Below are 19,901 nucleotides of genomic sequence, written 5' to 3'. Positions count from 1 at the left end.
AGAGAAAGGATCCCACCATTTCAGAGTTTCTTTTTAGTGCCCAGTTAATAGTGCACTCTGGGTGCCCATTAGAATATTCTGTGGTACTGGAGTGGAAGCCTTAGGTGCCCAGTAGGGATTGAAGTCACTATCAATTCATATTACCTACTGGATGGTCATCAACTTGCAGAAAGTAGTACTTATTCTCAAAGCAATTACATTAGAGCAGATGAAAGACTGGATATTCCCTTTAGAAGTCACAGAGATATTTTTAGTTCCATCATACAGGAAAATCAGTACCTCAGGTAAAGCGGTGGATCTGCAAATCACAAAGTTTTGGCTGTGGTTCAGATCATCTCCCTTATTCAGCAACAGATTTATTCCTGAGGTTAACCTCTAGTATGCTCAACATGCTTCACTGAATAGCACAGACCTGCACAAGTGATAGAAAAAGTAAGTGTAAGTATGAAACGAGAAGCATTGCTACTGCATGGATTGTTTTCAAATTCCTCACTTAGTATGACATTTTAAATCAAAGTTCCCTGAATCACCTGTGAAGCTATCCAGGCAAATTCTGAAGTTAATTCATTGGAGGAAGGGGTCTCAGACATATGAGAGTACAAAATTTTCCATGCATGCTCATACATTCACATATAAATAAATGCAATCAGGCATTAGAAACAGTTGGGAACATTCTTCAGGAAGGCAGAGAAACGCCACAAGTTTGATGCATCAAAGGAGAACTACAAGAATAATAGAGCTGACCATTTCAGTCCTCTCATCTATAGTATTTTCCACAGATGTCTGGTAAACTTTTTACTCCTTTTGTAATGGGACATTGACAAATGAGTATATTATTCCCTGGAATAAGATGCGATGCATTAAGTCTTTGAAAGAACCTCCTATAATCATTTAAAAAAACATGGAATAAAAATTTTATTTAGACTCCTTTATAGACAACAAAATCTATCCAGCTCCAATAACCTCTCCTTTTGCACCACTCATACAATATGAACAGATTCCAGTGCTACACAGTTTTCCATTCAGAACCACCTGTTACAGTAGCAGTTACACTTCCTCCCTCGAACTCTGTTTTCATAATATTTGTGTGCCAGGTGACTCTAAAATTGTGAAACTGAATCAGGAAGAGTGTAAGGAAGCACCAGTACTTCCATGTATTGGAAGCCACTAAGTTGCAATGAGGTTTTTTTTAAATAAAACCTCCAAACTTAAATGCTGCTCTGAAGCATATCTTAAGACTCATCCTGCAGATCTTGTAAGATAAAACATTGCAGAGTTCTAGGGAGCTGCAGGTAGGCCAAAACAAAAGCTCTGCCCATCTTGCAAACTAACTGAATATGTTAGCATATGTTCAGCACTAGGCTAAGATAATCTCCATGATCTGTTAGATTGTACCATGATAATTCAAGCCTGAATCTCCTTCCAAATGACCATTTAAAAGGTAGAACTCAGTTTAAACTGGAGTTCAACTGTAAGAAGATGGCAGGATTAAGCTATATGGTCCAGACTCCTAACAGCAATTTAATGGCTAATTCCCCTTAGAGTTGTAAACATAGTACTCAAAAATGTACTTACAAATTATTCACCTCTCACACACATGGCTGGAAAATATGTGAAAAACGTTTTCCTTGCAGGAAAACTAACACTTCTATTTCCGGTAGGACCAGATACAGCACAGAAAAACAGGAATGTTGTGGCTGCTTTGCACTTCTTCATTTCAGAGTAGCACACAAACTCTCTTACAGTCAAACCCATTATTATTTAAATCAGATCCAAATCTAGACCCAAAAAACTTAAGTGAGACCTACCAGGTGAGTTTCCAGGGTCATCTTCCTGCAATCCAGTCTTTTTACATCAAGTAAAATATGATTACAAATCTTTTGGATGCCAGCCAAAACTCTAGAATTCAGCCAGCATTGTTGGTTGTTGAATGGTTTTAAAAGTGGGTTAAGTTGCCATTGTCCCTTTAGCTCAATAGTGTTTAAAGAAGTGTCACTACTAAAAATGAAATTTCATTGGCAACAAAACAATCAGACTTGGACATCGGATGTTTAGCTTACATGTAGCATAGATGGAGGTGGAGATGTGAAATAGGGAACTATGTATAGAAAATGAGGTGATTTCCTCTGCCTTCTCTCTGGCTTTTGCATCTGAGAGATGCCCTAAGTATTTGAGATGAATATTGTAGCAATTGGGAAGGACTCCTGCTATTAAGTTAAAGGGTAATATTGCCTTTATTGTGTCTTTTAAACCTGTAATCTTTTACCTCCACTTGTAATACAGTACTTCAGTCTCAACAGAAACATTTTCCCTTTGTTGGAGCATTGGGTACCTGAGGGAAGGGCTGAAAATTAGCATGTTGGGAATAAACAGCCCCCACTGAGGCAGCAGATAGAGATTTTTCTGAATGCAGAATGTAGAGACTGGGCAGTACTTTCTGTTGATCCATAGGTTGTCCCGGGGGACAATGACACCAGCTGGGAGATTGTGGGCAGCCATTCCCCCAGGCAGGGACAACAGAGTGTTTTCCCTCTTGAAAGAAATGAGTACAAGAGTCAACCCACAGTTCCAGACAAACCCTGATGTATCAAAAGCATTTTTATAGATTAGTAGGAGGTGTCTGAGCTGTGGCTCCTAGTTCATCTCCCATATGGAGCAAGCTCTATATTCCACAATACAATGGTGATTTAGAGTGAATTGAGTTAGGTGTTTTCAATTAGCAGATTAATGATGACTTTATATCAGCAGAGAAACTGGGGGAATATAGCAGCATCTCTTGCTGATTCAAAAACCTGTTTAACATGTGAAACATTTAAGTTTATATTCACATAGAAGGAATTCAAGCTTGAGTTATATTCAGTTTCTATACCTGAGCTGGAGTGAGCTATGGAAATGTTATGCCTGCCCCAGATCTGCTTCTGCACATAAAGTGCTGATATATTCTGAATCTTAACAAAGAACACAGCAGTCAGAAATAGGTTTTGACCAAGCATAGGAGTGTCTCAATTTTGAGGGCATCCTTATCAGTTTTTAAGGGTGGGGTGGGAGTAATCTTTGGGCAGATGGAGAAACCTGCGTGTTAATGATTGCCAAGTGTATGTTTTGAAGATTGTTTTGAGGTTAATGCAGATGCTCCTTGAGTGACATCTAAGCTTTGGTGCACATCTCTAGTTAACACCTGAAGAGCCCAGATGGGCTGTCAAAAAATTTTTATTTTGCAGATGAAATAAAATTTCTTCTTCATCACTACTCTTATGGTTGTAGACTGTTGCATAGTCAGCAATTAGATAAAACAAAAAGCAGCTATAGATTCAAGAATAACCTTAGGATTTATGCACTTGGAAACTGCCATTTTAATACAACTATTCCTTTGTTGCAAAATTTGCTTTGCATGAAACAGCACTATTTACACACTAAAAATGTAAAAAGTATCATGTTTTTATATAAAACTATCTTGACCTTTTCTGTTTTATTAAGTTTTGTGTCTTTAAAATTGAGTTTTCTGAATTTGTCCCATTTTTGACAGAAAATATCTTATGCCAAACTGTTTTGACCCAGTTTTGAGTTCCCAAAAAACCAAAACGGAACATTACTGCAACAGGCTCCTAGAGAGGTGATCAGTGTCCCCAGCCTTTAAGAGGCATTTGGACAATGGCCTTAACAGCTTTAACTTTTGTTCAGCCCTGAACTGGTCAGGTAGTTGGACTAGATGATCACATGCCAACTGAAATATTCTATTCTAACCTAACTCTGCCCAACACTACTAAAACCAAGATGGTATATACTTTAAAATCCTGTGCAAGTCAAATCTGTACTATTTTCTTACTTTATGCAGTAAAACAACAACCATTTGTTCAGTTCAGAGTGGAGTCTTGTTTTGTCTAACTGATAGATAGCTTTTCAAGCATGAGGAATACCTCCAAATGATGCAGAGGAAACATTTTAGGGCTCATAAGCTTCATTTTGATCAGACCTAATATTTCCAGATATTTGGTGAACTTTGTTTCTTTCTACAATGTGATATTGACTAACTTGCTACATTATTCCTTTGGAAAAAATACTCATTTGGGCTTTGAGAGAGACATTTAACACACTTCAGCTTTATCTTAAATAAATATTTACCCTAAAAGTAAAATTTAAATATAGCAATATCATATGTAGTATAAGATATATATACTGGTTTCATTAATTGCCCACCTTGAAAATTCTGGTTTTTTCAGTGCTGAGAATTTATGTTTGTATGATCTGTTAGCAGTAAGTGATGTTTACCTGTTTAAGATACAACTGTACAACCACAAAAGAAATTTACATTTGTTTTTCCTCTCCTTGATTGGGGCAGCTCTGTCAGAAGCCAGAGTTACTGTAATGGTTTTATACAGTGTGTCCCCCTCTCCAGTAGAGCACTCCACTTTATGATTGATTGTGATGGTGAGAGGCTTCTATAGAAAATGATCCAAGGTTTGCATTCATCTGGTGGCAAGGAAAAACATATTTGCTGCCTCAAAGTGCTTGGTCATTTTTATCACACTATGATTGGAATACATTCTTACAATTAGAAATTATGTTGAAAGCTCTCAAAGAAGCAAATAAAAAGGAAATAAGTAGTAAGTGTGTAATGCATTTTTTCTTATGCAAAAGTCCATGTGATGTCACATCTACAATGTACAAAACACCACCAAGACCAAAGAAACTATGTTGATTTATACCAGGTGAGAATCTCCCCTAGTATCTAAAAGTCAATCTCAAAGCCACAGCTGGTAGGCTATTATTCTCAAAAATGAGTTCTCCCCTATGTTCACTATTCTGCCACAGCTGGTGTCAATATTGGTTGTTAGTCTCCAATGGTAGAATCATACCGTGTCTGTCCTGTAGACTGCCATGAATGCTTGTGATACTACATCACCTGCAGGGCAGAGATTCTCATGAAACTAAATGTTTGTACAAAGTGGTAAAGTAAAACCATTTTGGACAACTGTATGTTTGTGTAATAACAGGAATTAGTAAGGGAAATCATGCACATTGAGATTCAGCTGTTTCGAGAAACTGCATCAGAACTGAACACATTTCTCTGTCTTTTGTGGAAGTTTGTCATAATCAGCAAGGGAAATATTATTTACAAATTTTAGAAATAACACAGAAAACTCATCTCATTTCTGTAAAAATTAATCCTTCATGACATACCAATAGAGGGGAAATTTTACCCATGTGCTTTTTCAAGATTTTTACTAAGTGCCATAGAATGTATTTGGGGTATTTCCTAAAAGGCTTTTTTTCCCTGATTTGCAACCCGATTTATTCTATGCCTTTATTTAAAAAGAAATAAAGCCCCTGGAGCAAATCATATGATTCATGATATAAACAATCAAAACTGAATACAATCAGCAAGACCTTGGAAAGAACAGCATGAAGCTGTCCCATACTAATTCCATCAAAAGATGCCTACAAGGAAGACAATGGGCTAAGATATGTCTGGTGTATGATGGATCTAAGTGTAAAACCATTTTGTTATCCTGCTTTTCTCTGATGATTAAACAGAAGTAAAAACTGAATCAAGGTACAGTTTTCCATAACAGTTTCTTTACCTACTTTTGACTTAAGAAATTATTTACCTCTGATGTAAAGTAGAAAAATGTTTATCTTTTAAACCAGGGAACAGATTAGGTGCTACATAAACAACTCCAAAAGTAACTCCTCTAAAGCCACATTTAATTTCATTTTTCTTTTCCTCTGGTGCCTGCATGCTGACAGATGGAATGACATGTTTTGGGTCAGGGGGCTTTTCCACCAAGCAGAACAAGTCAATTTACATTCTCATCAAGATGTAGCAGTCTGTGTTTGAGTTTCTTTTATTATATTGATAAAGTATCCCAGTTTGGAAAATACAAATTTACCCTGTGAAAAGCAAATACTTGAACCTTCTCACATCTTTCTTTAAAAGGCTCTAGGCCAGACTGTCCTAACCAAAAAACTCTTTGATTCACTTAATCAAAAGCACAGCTTGTTTGATGCTGCATAAATTCCCACCTAGGTACTTAGTGAGTTCAAGTACAACTCATGCACTTCAGGTGCCAAATTTACCCTTCACTTATGCTTGTGTAATGCCACAGACAAGGAGAACACATGGGTGTGAGGGTGGCTGTTTTCTGCTGGCACTGAAATTACTCCAGCTGTATGACAAAGAGGATGAGCAACTGGACAGAAAAAAGACGCCAAGCAAAGGACAAGCAACAAGTTGGGCTTAAAAAAAACCGACCACTAAACTCATATGCAAAAATGCAAACTCAAATAGAAAAAACATGATTGCCTTAAGTAAAAAAAAAAACCAAACAAAAAAACAAACAAAAAAAACCCAAACAAAAAAAACACCAAACCCAAACAAACCCAAACAAACAAACAAACAAAAGAAAACCGAACCAAAACTTTCAAGGAGGTGGTGAACCTAAAAGTTATGATGTAAACCTGGAACGAGTAAATTGGGCACAGGAAAGTAGCTGGCCATTATTTCAGGAAACTTTCAAGTCACTGACAGGATTTCATTAATATTTGAGGGGCATCCAAGCCTCTAGGGAGTTGTGGGAGTGTCAGGGCACTGAAGAAGAAAGAAGTGGATCTCACTCAACATGCAATATTATAATCTTACTCAGCAAGCAACATTATGAGTTTGGTTGAAGATGTAAACTGCTGAAGAGTTACAACACATATCTACAGACATCTAACATACTGTTGCATTACAAAAGACACACTTATCCTGCAAGACCCTCATCAACTCAAAAAGAGAATGACCTAAGGAGTAGGGAAGGTTTTGATAAGGAAATTAAAAGGAAAAATGTAAATTGGTAAACAGTTGGTAAATCTCTAGATGCTACAGGTGGCATGGATTATTATTTTTTTCTGGGCTTCTATTACAGCACTTAAACTTGTGTTCCTACAGAGAACTTACAGATGGCTCCCACACCAATTAGAAAGTCCTGATGACTTACCATAGAAAGATATAGGATTTAGAATAAATAACATGCTGCAAAGATTTCTAAAAAGAATTAAAATCAGTTGAGTAGAAGAGTTAAACAGGTACTTAGAAGTAAAAAGACCTCTCAAAAAATGGACATTCTGTTCAAAGAATACAGAAAAGAGCACACAGGCTAGCATGTTATGTGCTAAGGGCATAGTAGCTAACAGAAGATGGGTTTGTTTTGCTTGTGTTTTTTTTTTCCAATGAAACAATGTAAGTAGGAATTCTATAATGCTTGGCAAGGTCATCAGATGATCACCATGAAAGCAGAGTTTTTAAGATAACACTGCAGCAGGAAAAAAGTGCCTTAGTGCTCACTACAGAGGCCACTGGGAGATTTTCATATCAGAAATAAGATTAAAGCTCTGCCTGACATCACTTACCACCTCACGCCCTAAATAATCTGATCAAAATCACTGAATAAGTCAGATAGACTTTTTGTATCTACTAAAAACATGACTGCAGTCAAAGGAACCATGTAAAGTACAAGGTGTGAGAGCCACCTGGCACACTAAATAATTGAGTCTGTTTTCAACAAACACAATGGTATAGCTACCTGTATTTACTTCTTGAAGTAAAAAAATCACAACATTAAGGTTTGATCCTGTTATACAAATGAAATCAGTGTGAAATTTTAATTCACATGTAAGTGAGCAAATGCACTTGTGAGAACTTCCAGAGATTGTTCTATCACAATATTTTCACCTAAAAACTTGAGGAACAAATCTGTTGTGTGGTTCATGAATTGAAAAAAGAAAACTCATCTAGAAAATTCCCATAGGACAATCCCTTACTAAGTGAATGCAAAAGCAAACATTATGTAAATATTATATGAAACAGGAAATCACGAATACTGAAAATCAGAGCACACAAAAGCCACTGTTTTTACAGGTATGCACATATTTTGTTTTAAGTAGGGTTGTAACAAAAAGTCTGAAATTACTTCTCATTATATTCTGGGATATCCCTGTCTCCAGGGTTCTTTCACACTCCAGCCAAGCTCCTCACACCTCTGCCCAGGTGTCTATTGCTCATTCCCTTTGATTCCTTTTACCTTCAAGCTTCTTGCATCACCTGGCTGGGGTTCCATCTTCAAAGGCAGTGACATTCTCCCATTTGCCCCACTTGGATTTGCTCAGCCAGGCAAAGGTGGGTGTCTTGTCACCACACACTGACACAGTTCAAATAATGGTCAGTGCTGGTTCATAAGCATTTTTTAATTACAGTATAATGCTTATCTTTTTATAATTAATCCATTCTGAGGAATGAATTCAAAGCTGTCTTGAATTACTCCCTCAGAGCAAACAAGAAAACTATTTAATAAGAGGTCAGAACATTCTTAGGAGCAGTGTTTGTATTCCTTTGTCTCAGCCCAGACTTTTACTCTAGTCCACCATTTTCTGCCAGTTTTTACATCATTGCTGAATCTAGGCAGGAAAATATTTTAGTCCAGCTGCCCAAAATACCATCTAGCCTGTAATTAAAGGCAGTAGCCCACAGTTCTAGCTGACTGCCAAGTAAGTGATCACGTACATGGAAATAAGGTCTGCTCCTTAAAAAAATTAGACGTAGGTAAATTAAAAGTTTAAAAAAAAAAATCTCATAAGGTATGGACCTGAGGTCACTCACAGAAGGGAGCAGATGTTCTAAAGCATGGTCTCTATTGCCTCTACACAGCAGAGGCCATGAAGCAGGGGGCTAACACACCGCTCACACAGGTTGAGTGTGGGATTCAAGAGGGTTCTCAGACCACAGAGAGAATTTCACTTCCAAGTGAGCAATACACAGGTAACATGAGAACAAGTCAAAACTCCAGCAAGAGAGCAGCAACCAGTGAGCCTTACAGAAGTCTGAGATGACTGTACAAATAACTCTGTGATCAAACATTTCTGATGTTACAATATTCCTTAACTCCCTCTGTGAGAGAAGACTCCACATACTGTATGGGGAAGTGAATCTGCAATAAGTAGGCAGGGAAAGTTTTAGTGATTTTTTTGTTGGTGTGTTTGCTTGGTTTTGGTTTTTTATGGTGGTGTTAGTTTGTCACTAATGCATATCAGATCTGAGGATTTATTACTTCTGAGTAGCCCTGACACTGTACCCTAATTCTCATTAAAAATACCACATATTCAAACAGCAACAGTTTGTCCACACTGAGTCATTTCTCAAAAGCAGCATGAGGAGCTTCTAGCAGATGACATGTTAGATCATTGAACACAAAGGAAAAAACACATCTTCTCTTCTTTAAATATTTTCCTCAGCTGCCCCTGTCACTCTTGTGGAGTTATACAAGTGGCTCAGGTCTAATCCATGGAGTCTCAGACCAATGATCCCCTTCTCCAACACATCCAAAATGCCTCAGAGGTGAGTGAGGCTTTCAGTTCCTGCCCACCTACATATTTAACTTGTTTTTCTGCATGAGGGCCTTTCTGTTGCAAACCCCATGGAAGCTTCATATGAATTAGAGTGGGAACAATGGGAATGCTGTCCTTGGTTTTTCTTTTAATGGTCTTCACAGGTAGCTTGGACTCAGAGCCCTGTTGGTACTACACAAAACTCTAAAATAGAGTGTAAGTCTGAAATCAGTCATGTAATTCCACTGTAAGAGAGAGACCTTCCCTTCTCGTAAAGTGCAAATCCAAGAGCCATTACACAGTACCAGCAATTACATTTACTATTTATTACAAACTTTAATACATCACATAAACATAATAAGATGTAATATATTACTATAACATACTATTGTTAAACAGTAAATATTTTTTTACATTACCAGAAAAGAACATGATATGCAGTACAGTACTGTTAGTTACTATGATATGAGAATTGCCATCCTGAATTAGTTTGAAGGTCCATCAAGCATGGTATTGACTGACACCAGTATCAGATGTTTAAGGAGGGAGTCCCTATGGGGGCAATTATAGACTAATTTACCCATCAGGGAAATTCCTTTCTAAACTCCATCAATTATCCCCCTGAGGCATAGGGATTTATATCTCATGTTTTTAATCCTTTCTAACTTAACTCTAGGTTATCTTATTACACTTATAAATGCCTTTTTCAAAGCCTACTAAGCTCATTTCTCTTAGTATAACAATTATAAATTATGCATAAGTTTCCAAATATGTGCAGATAAACACAAAAAAAAATACATGTTAACTGGGAAATTACTGATAGGAATTGCATAAAAATCCATCATATGTATCATTGAAAATTCAGCAAGGTTGATCACTGAGAAAGCTATCATGAACATTCAGTTTAATGTCTTCCAGCAAACTTCTGTGAATCAGATAAAAACTGCATCTAGAATAGCAAAATTTAGTGTCAAAAGTCAAAAAAAGGCAGGGTTTGCTATGTTCTCAACATATCAGTAAGCCTATTTATGTGAGTGTTTCCTATGTTACAGTATCCAGTACGTCATCCAGCTTCTCAGCACAGATTCACAGATGGAAATCTGTTTTGTCAGACCTGTATTTCAGCAATTTCATGGAGAATAACACATGAGACTGCTGTGGAATTCAGCAAGAGACCCCACATTCACATGGAAAGCAGAGAAAATGTCTTTGGCAATCCCCCTTGGTGGCCCCTTGACAGGAAGGCTATACACAGCTAAAGTTTCCTGCTTGCTGCAAGAGCTGCTGGAAAGGACTGAGGTAAGGAAGCACGGGAATCAGATCATTTTAACAAGCACTCTCCTAACCAGCCTTAAGAGCTGAACAAGAAAGGTTTATAAAACATGAGGCAGAGGTCCTGCCTGCTCTGTACGTCTAACAGGACATAGGTCACATCACAGGATTCAGCAAGGAAAACTGCATGAGCAACAGGACTTTCCACCTGACCAAACTGAGTTCTGGAAAACTTTATATTCAGATCTGGAGAAAAACCTGAAACAGACATAACTAATCCAACATACACATTAAAGAAAATATTAATTCTTTTTTTATTCTTTTTTTAGTAGCTTTGAAACAGCACATCAGTTTTCTAAGGTAGTTTGGAGTCACATTAAACCATTAGCAAATTTTCTCCAGGTATGCAAGGCTACCAGGGCAGTGGAAGGGCTTCCTGGCAACAATTTAAATACACTTCAAGGAATAAAGCTCAGCTGCCTTCTGACTGCTGCAACTGCCAAGTTTCAAGTGTCTCCTCCTACTTTCCTACTCTTACCCTGGGAATTTGATGGATGCACAGATACCATTCCTAGGAGCCATTTACATCTACTAAAGTGCCAGCTCTGTACCGGGCTGTTCTCTGCTCTCTTGGGCACAAACAAAGAGCCTCTTCCACCTCCAAACCTCATCTCCTGACAGGCAGGCAGGCACAGCAGAGACACAGATTGTGAAAGAGAGGCACTTCTCTCTATGTTTTTTTACCTTGAATAAGTTATTCCTAGTCTCTAGGTAGATTAGGTAGACTCCATTCTTGTCCATAGTTCTCAGAAGCCAAAAGTTAACATAAAACCTCCCACAAAATGCCTGCCTTTCTAATACAGCAAAAATAAAAACCCCTGTGTGAATCACTGATGTCATAGCTCACTGGATGAAGAATCAGAAGTATTTCACATCAATCCCAAAACTTAATCTATCATAAACGGCATGCAAGATGAAAACATTTCTTTCAGCTCAAGAGGCCCCTACCCCTTTCCCTACATATAAATTTGTTTGATTTGGGATTTGGGGTTCTTTGTTGCATTGGGAGGAGGGAGGGATGGAAGTTACAGCAGCTAGGGATTTTTAATAAAGGCTGAAGAACTAAAATCACCAAACTATTTGCCACTGGTTGGAAGGATCACAGTTGTCACAGGAAATCCAAGTTCATGTTCCCGTGCTCGAGCAAACACAGAAGCAATCTGAGCCCAGGTATCCTATATCATATTCCTGTACTGCATCCAGGAGTCTACAAATCATAAGGATGGAAGGACACATTAGCAGCACCTCACACCATCCAGGCTGGCTCTAATCAGCACTCCAGTCCTGACATGCTCTTCTTCAACTGACACCATTTCCTGGATTAGAACAGTCTAAGGATAATTTCATGTGAAACAACTCTGATTTTTCTAATGAACACATTATTAAGCCAAAAAAAAAATCATCTCATGAAACTAGAGCTGTAATTCTATAAAACCTGGTGGGCACAACTTCAAAACAACATTAGTGGAATAGCATAGGGAGGATTTTTCTATGGATAAGAGCTTTTAGGATAGATCATACCAACTGTGATAGTGAGACTGAGCAGGAGAGCATATGAGAAACTTCCTCCCACAAGACACTCTCCCTCTGTATTAGGTACAAAAATCTTGCTTGCACCTGCTCCACTGTGCCTGGAGAGCTACTCACTAAAAAGGAAAAAAATTACTATGCCACTGCTACTGCACCACCACCCCCAAAGAGAAGTGCACTCCTAGGACCTGGTGGATGCACAACAGATACCAACAGAAGCAAGATTATGGCTACTTGAAATGCCACAGGCAACTCCATATACAGATGATGTTTTGTTGTTTACCAACGGAATGCTATTCAGGTCAAAAAGCATTTCAGATGCAGCACGCTGCCATTTCTGGCTACACTCTACCTATTTAAACAGCTTCTGCCAGTCACAGAGAAATGAAAAGGTGTCTGCTGGCACTGCAGTACTTATTCTCTCTGAAGCAGCAAGGATATTATTTAGGAATGTCATTATTGGCAACATTTCAAAGCCATTCAGTGCCAGATTTTTAAAAATCCCATGTATAATTAAATATCTCCCTTCCATGGCCAGTGTCAGACAGAGGGGGAGCAGTGCAGCAAGATCCAGTCCCTTGAACAAGAGGTCACCGGGAGGCACTGAACCTGCTTCTGGAAAAATCAGGATAAGCCTAAATATTATTCCTTTCCTTAGTTATTGTTGCTAGCAAATAACTTATATTTTGTTGCTGTAAGACTCAAGATAAAACACCTTTCCCTATGGGATATCATCTAAATCCTAGTTGCTCATCCACTAGAAATATCCTTATCTCTCAAATACCTGACAGAATGCTGCATTTCCCAGCAGAAAAATCCTTTTTTTTCCTAGTCCTAACAGGTTTCCTAGCAGGAACACCACACACCCTCTCTCAATGCTTTGGTGGGCTTTCCAGTTCATTGTCCACTCTGGTAGGTGACCCACATTCACCACAACTCTGCACTTCACTGCCTCTGAAGGTCTCTAGAGAGATGCTGTGCACTGAATTAAGGCTCCCAAGGCAGCAATCTAGTCACAATGAACAGTGAAGGGAAATCCTGCTCTACTGACAGACTGAGTGACTCGAAGGCAGTTGAAGTATTTTTATCCATTCCTTACAGAAAAACCCTAACATACTGAGGCTCTTAAATTAACCCACAAGGTACGAAGATCTGAAGTCATACAATATATGTCTGCTAGTATGCTAGACAGCAGCCTTTCAAAGAAGATCAAAAGGCCTACCTGGCAAACTATTACATTCCAAATAAAAATAGTCTGCATTAACTTTTTGGTAGGAAAGGGCAAACTTGTAACCCAAGTAGAAAGGGCAGTCAGGACATCTTCCAGAATTCTAATGAAGCCCAGACAGACACTGTCCACCATGGAACAGGGAAAAAGTATCACATGCAGCCACAACAGTTTCAGCTCCCTTGCCCCCAGAGCCAGACCTGGATTGTCCATGCTGGGCAGGCACATGGAGAGCTGCTCATGCCAAAGGCACACAAGTGAGTCATGACACATGGTCCCAGAGCTGCTGCTGCCTGTTCCCAACACACAAAACAAAGGAGTTGGGGAGCACATTGCACATAAAGACATTTACTTGCACTCATCTGTCAGCAGCACTGTAGCCAAACTCAGAGAGAGGACTTGCAAGAAGGCCATCCAAAACCTAAGATGACATTTTCCCCACTCAAATAGAGTTTAATTTCTTGGGTAACCAAGAGAAATCAATGAAGGGTCTGACTGAGGAACTATAGACACTGTACATAGCTAAAGACTAACATAGCTGTTAGCTAGAGACACTTATAGCTAGAGACAAATCCCACCCAACCCCAGACAAATCCCACCCATTTCACCAGAATCAAGCAAAATGATTGAACTGGGATTCACCCCTCGTTCCCCAGAGGGAATACTACTGGGAGTTGCATAGGAGATAGTTTTCACTTGCTGCAGCACTGCCACCAGAATGGGGAAGAAAACGTGGGTATGAGAAAAGATTCCAGTGAAAGTTCCAAAACTCTACTTCCAGGCACTAAATCTGAGTGCCAAAATAGCTGGTTTGTTGGCATTCAGATCTAATCCAATACCTCCCCTTCCAGGAATAACATCAAATTTTAGTCGCTAGGCAGTGTTACTGCAGTGTTTATGTCTAATAGTTTTTCATCCACAGGAACACCAAGAATTTGGGTTCACTGGACTGTATGTGTCAGAGCTAATTTCACACTCCCTCCTACCCGTAGTCCAATAATACTCAGATTTTTATTGCAGGTGTATTAAAATGACTTGATCAATGTGTGATCATCAATGTTTTAATTTTAATAGTATGACTTGCATGGTATCTAAGTCCTATCTCAGAGCTTTCTTGGCTGCTATAAAGAGAATTTTCATCTCATTGGCTTCTGAAATGCAAAATACTTTTTAGTTAGTCTTCTTCCATAAAACTGTTTCAATGCACTTAAAATTTTCATTATATTTTTGAAGAGTCCCTCTACTTCAATTTAATTTGCATAGAAGATTCCTTAACTTGTCCTTCAGTTATAAGTGTGTATTCCACAGACTTCTTTTCCTTATTCATGTTTTAAATTCCCTCAAAAGTAAGTTACAAGTTTACCAAAATTTAATTTCAATCAGTAAATAAGATCCTCTTGTTTAAACTAAAAAAAAAAAAAAGAGACACATGGGATTTTGATTGTAAATCACACTAGGAATGATTTTAAGAAGTCTGAAATACCATATTTAATTGTCCCACTTCACCTCACTCTAAGTTACATCACCCCTCTTGAACCTTTACCAAACTGAGCAGTAAGCAAAAGTCTCAACCACAGCAGTAGAATTCACTGAAGTGATTTAATCAAAAAGCCAAGAGTAAACTATGAAGAACATGTAATGAGCACTGAAGAACAAATACTTTGGACTGGTAGTTTCAGAGAAAAGATACATGACCTGTGATACACAGTGAGCATCACATGGTCCAATGCTGACTGTTGATTTCTTTCTGGCAACAAATAAGAGGGGCAGGAACCATTACAAAAGTAAATAGATCACTCTTCTGCTGTGTGTGTACTGGAAATGTTGCAGACTGATGTTACATTTCAACAACAACGTTAAACAGAATGGCGTTTAAGCCATTAAAGAGATGTTTAAAAATTGCATTTCTTTTTGGCAAATTATTGTGCTTAGAAGCAATGAATTGAACCAGGGTACAGCCACGCCAGCCTGGTATCAGAGAAAAATATCAGGAGAGAAATACCTGGAACAAAACTGCACAAAGGAAAACAAAAGAAAAATTTCCTTTTAATTTTCTGATTCTGGAAGAGTGGAGTCATCACAAAGAAAACCCTTCATTTCCAGTGCAGCACAGTGTTGCAAGCAGAGTTCCCTCACCAACTGTTGCCACAAATCTACCATTTTCAACCTAAGGCACAAATCAATGAAACTTTCATTGATTCCAGTCCCATTAGCACATGCAGAGAATCCAGACAGGTGAGAGGGTGAGAACAGATGGATGTCAGGAGGGACACTTGCTTCCTCACATATCTAGCTTAATTAAATGGATGTATAAAGATGTTAAATATAATCTGCCCATCTTTATGAACATCACTGGAAACTTCCTTTACAGCCTAATAAATTCATTCTTCTTTCCAGACAACTGAAAACTCATTCTTACATGCTAGTCATGCTAAGAAGGAGTTTTATTCTTACTTTCCACAAATAGCAGCTAGGCAGAGACCAGCATTAGCAGCAATACAAAAGTTCTATATGCCAATACTTTCCTTCCTCATCAAAAACAGTGCTGGGAACATCATGAAGAAAGGAACTAACACTCTAAGTTACAAAAGGAACTAACACTCAAAGTTACAAAATCCTACTTCAGCTTCAAGGCCTAACACAAGCACATGGCCAAGTAAACTGACTGTCTTCATTAGTCAAAAAATTTGAACAAAACACTGCATTGCTCTTACCAATAATTAAATATACTCTTAACCACTTCAGTTAAAGACCAAAAACTTGCAAATTCAAGTCTTGACAACAGTGAATTCTCAATTTCCTGGAAGCAGGGAAAAAAAAAAAAATCACAACTACAGAACAGTTGGACAACCTAATTACTGCTGCACAAGCACTGATTTTGGACAAGGCTTCCAGCTACTGCAAGCCAAATAGCACTGAAAGGTGAAAAGCTAAAGCCCACTGGCCCCAATATGCCAGGTCATTCCAAATAAAATAAGCCCAGTTGTTTTCCCTTTGGTTCAGTGGAAGATCAGTTGACAAATTAAATTTTTCTTGCAGAGCAACAGCAAAGTGTGACTGATTTTGTGATGGCAGAATATGAAAAATGTTCCTTAGGTAAGGGGTGGAAGGGAATATTTAGCAACCAGCCACAACATGCACAGTGTAGCACTAGAGCTTCCTGTCTCTGTCAAATTAAGGAGAAGTCTCAAAAACTGATGGGAAAAAGGATCCTTGGAGAGAATTATTTTTCAGGAAAAGATTAACAGAAATCTAATAATACACCCAAACAAAATTATACATTTCAAATATCACAATTTTGTCAGAAAAAGATCAAAATTACAGCTTAGGCAGAAACAAAAAGGATTCTAGAATAATCTTATATTTCCCACTTTTGGATACTTAGCATCCTTAGCACAGTAAGTAACAAAATATATCACAACAACAGACTACCTCACAGGCAATTTAATTAAGGAAATCTTAAAAGAAAATGAAACAAGACATTTTCTAACACCCTTTGTGAAGGTATGATAACTTTGGATTGCCCATTTCCCTGCTCTCTTCCTCCCTGTGAGAAGTCCCTGCTCAGTGGCAGGTAAGTCTGTTACAGTCTAAGTCCCTACTGGTTTCACAGCTGATGTGCCAATGGAAATATTAACACAGAGAAGCAGAATTTCACTTCACCCTCCCATTTTACACAGATTTCAGTGTTAGTAATAAAGACAAAAAAATTACTAAAGACACTCTCTCCAGGTGAGATTGATACAACACACTTTAGTGTGATGAACTTAACCAGGGTATTTTTTTCCAGCCTTCTCTTTATTAAGGCACAGTCCACAGGCTGAGCAACTCCACACAGCTGCTGTCTGAGGAAAGCTCCAAATCCCTCCTTATCTCTGAATGAAAGTGTCTTCTTCCCATTGTCAGTTTATAGAACATTTTATTGCAAGTTGCCTTTCTTTTTTTTTAACAGGGACATTATTTAGAACCCAGTTCCCCCACTAGGAAAGCCTCCCCTTTCCCCACAGACTCAGCAGGAGATCTGTGAGGTGACAGAAGTGAGATGAAGCCACTCAAAGGATACTCAGAGAACGAGGCACCTCTTGAATTCCACTGACACGCAGCTCTGCAGCTTCAAAAGAGCTGTGAGTGGTACATCTGCTGTCTGCTGGCCTTCTGCACAGGGCAAGTGTCATCCCTGCTCACAGACACACGCTTGGGAAGGCACAGACTACTGAGATGATACACTCTGTTTCCTTTCAACTGTATCTCAGTCTGTGAAATTCCCACATTTTACACAAAATAGATATAGGCTTTTCATACTGAAACAAATATTCAGTACACATAATCTTCTCAATTATATCGCCAGGTCTCATAGTGTATTTCTTTTTCAGTTTATTTTTAACTGCTTGAGTTTTTCCAGCAGTATGACTGCACAGAAACGAAGATTTCTTTTATTTTTTTTCTATTTCTTTTGCTTTTAAATTAAGTCAGACTCTCAGGGCTAGAAAATTTGTGGTCACCAGATCCCAGCATACCATAGTCTCCAAAACTAGAAAGCAAGTAAAAAGACTGCTATCTTTTTTTTTAAATCTTACTATTTAAAATCCCATATCCTTATACCACTAGGCAATGGACAGTGCTGCAGCAATGAGTTTAATAGAGAGCTTTACCAGTCGTGCATATTCACAGAAAGAAATGGACAAACCAAGGCAGTAATTTCTTATTGAGGTTGTACATTAGCTGGTCTGCACATGTGCATTGATTCACTTGCTTTAAATTGATCTGAGTCATTCTTATGTCAAAGTGGTAAAAACCAAGACCAACCACATCTGAAGTCATGGGACCAAGTAGTCCCTTGGTAAATCTCAAATTGATGCCTGTTACCTGCCATGTGAACAGGGCCCCTGCCTAAGGCAGGAAGCTTTGGGAAGTGCAGCAATGGAAATAATTGCTAATGGACAGCCTAGATGATGGGTGCCCCTTGAAGCTGCACTGCAGCAGCCAGTGCAGGCAGTACAAGCAACCTCCAGACTCTTTATCTAAAACCCAGAAGCATCTGGAAAAAGCCACATTTCAGCAGTGCAGCAGAAAGGCACCATCATTCCTGCAGCTTATCTGCAGGAATCTCCCGGGAGTGCTTCTTCCTGCATAAACTGTAATTACAGGGGCCTAATCAGTAAATTCCATGTTATGTTTCATCTCTTAAACGTCTACATTGCTTTCAATCCTTCTCTCTCATAACAGATCTGAGTGAATACGAAGAAACAAAATAACTGAAGAATTAACCAAGGGCACCCCTCAAAATGGAGTGGGCTTGTTTCCAGGGCCACATAGAGAAGTAGAGGGACAAAATACTGTAAATGAACTACCCCTTCAGTCACCCAATACATCTGCAGCAACTGTTTTGGCACCATGTCTTTGAGTCAACAAAGGATTTATTAAACAATATTTGTATATACAACTTCTTTTTTTAATGACCTACATAGAGGATACTATGATATAGTGGTTGCATGTGGACAGGCAAAAAGCCTCAATTATAGATGCTCTCATTATATTTAAAAAAAAAAAAAATCTTAGTCTCTGTCTGCAAGTCTAGTGTAGCAGCCAATTTGGAAAATCACCTTGTGTGAATACCAGAGCAGTCTGAGCACTCTTGGCCTCTGCCATCATTTTGCAAGGCATAAAGTCCACAACTGCACAACCAGCCCGTCCACCAGAGCACATTATGCAATAATACCTGTTTGCATTATTTTCTGCATTATATTGAATCCCCGTGGAACAGTCATCTCTACCATGTTTATATGCTGCAGTTTGGAAGGCAATTCCTTCCAGCACGCAAAAACAAAGCAGAAAGGGAAGCTAATATTTATTTTACTCCCTGATAGTTATTCACCTTTCAAAAAGAGACTTCCTTTGACACAGTTCAACTAAAATACACAGCAGAAGGAGAGGTGAAAATTTTAAGATTTTCTTTTAAAATTTAATTTTTACACATTTACTTAAAGTATTTCAGTGTTGCAAATTAAATTCAATAAGCAATTAAAATAGAAATTAGTCTTAGAGATATCAGAGAGAGAGAGAGAGGGACAAACTCTTGAGAATTTATTTTTCAGCAAGTTTTTGGGAAAATCTGGTCATATTGACAGTGATATTGTTACTCTTCCATCTTTCTCATAGGGTTGCACATTAGTCAGAATTTTGAACCCATCTGTGGAATGACCTGTACTGCCTGAATAGATTTGAATCTACATCTTTCGGGTGAATGCTCCAACATCTCCTATGAAGCTGTCCTATGAATGTTTAAATAGTCATTTCACACTGCCAGTACCAGGAAAAAACCTTCCCTAATCAGGCTTCAAGTGTCTGTGGCCCCTTAGCTGATGTCCCGTGCCCTTTCCCAAGTCTAAAGGGAACAAAATGGAAGATGAATCTTGACCAAAATCTCACAGTCACCTAAGGACACATC

At 38.5% G+C, this 19,901-nt stretch overlaps 1 long non-coding RNA gene across 1 annotated transcript in view; it reads right to left on the bottom strand.

Annotated features, from left to right (window-relative positions):
- LOC116791616 overlaps nt 1–19,901 on the bottom strand; it is a 194,969-nt gene that overhangs the window by 90,430 nt on the left and 84,638 nt on the right. Inside the window, exon 5 of the long non-coding RNA XR_004358793.1 lies at nt 280–412. This is a non-coding gene — a long non-coding RNA (uncharacterized LOC116791616). The remainder of the gene's footprint in view (nt 1–279; nt 413–19,901) is intronic.

Source organism: Chiroxiphia lanceolata, chromosome 10 (genome assembly GCF_009829145.1).
Source record: "Chiroxiphia lanceolata isolate bChiLan1 chromosome 10, bChiLan1.pri, whole genome shotgun sequence".
NCBI lineage: Eukaryota > Metazoa > Chordata > Aves > Passeriformes > Pipridae > Chiroxiphia > Chiroxiphia lanceolata.
This window is presented reverse-complemented; position numbering and strand designations above follow the sequence as displayed.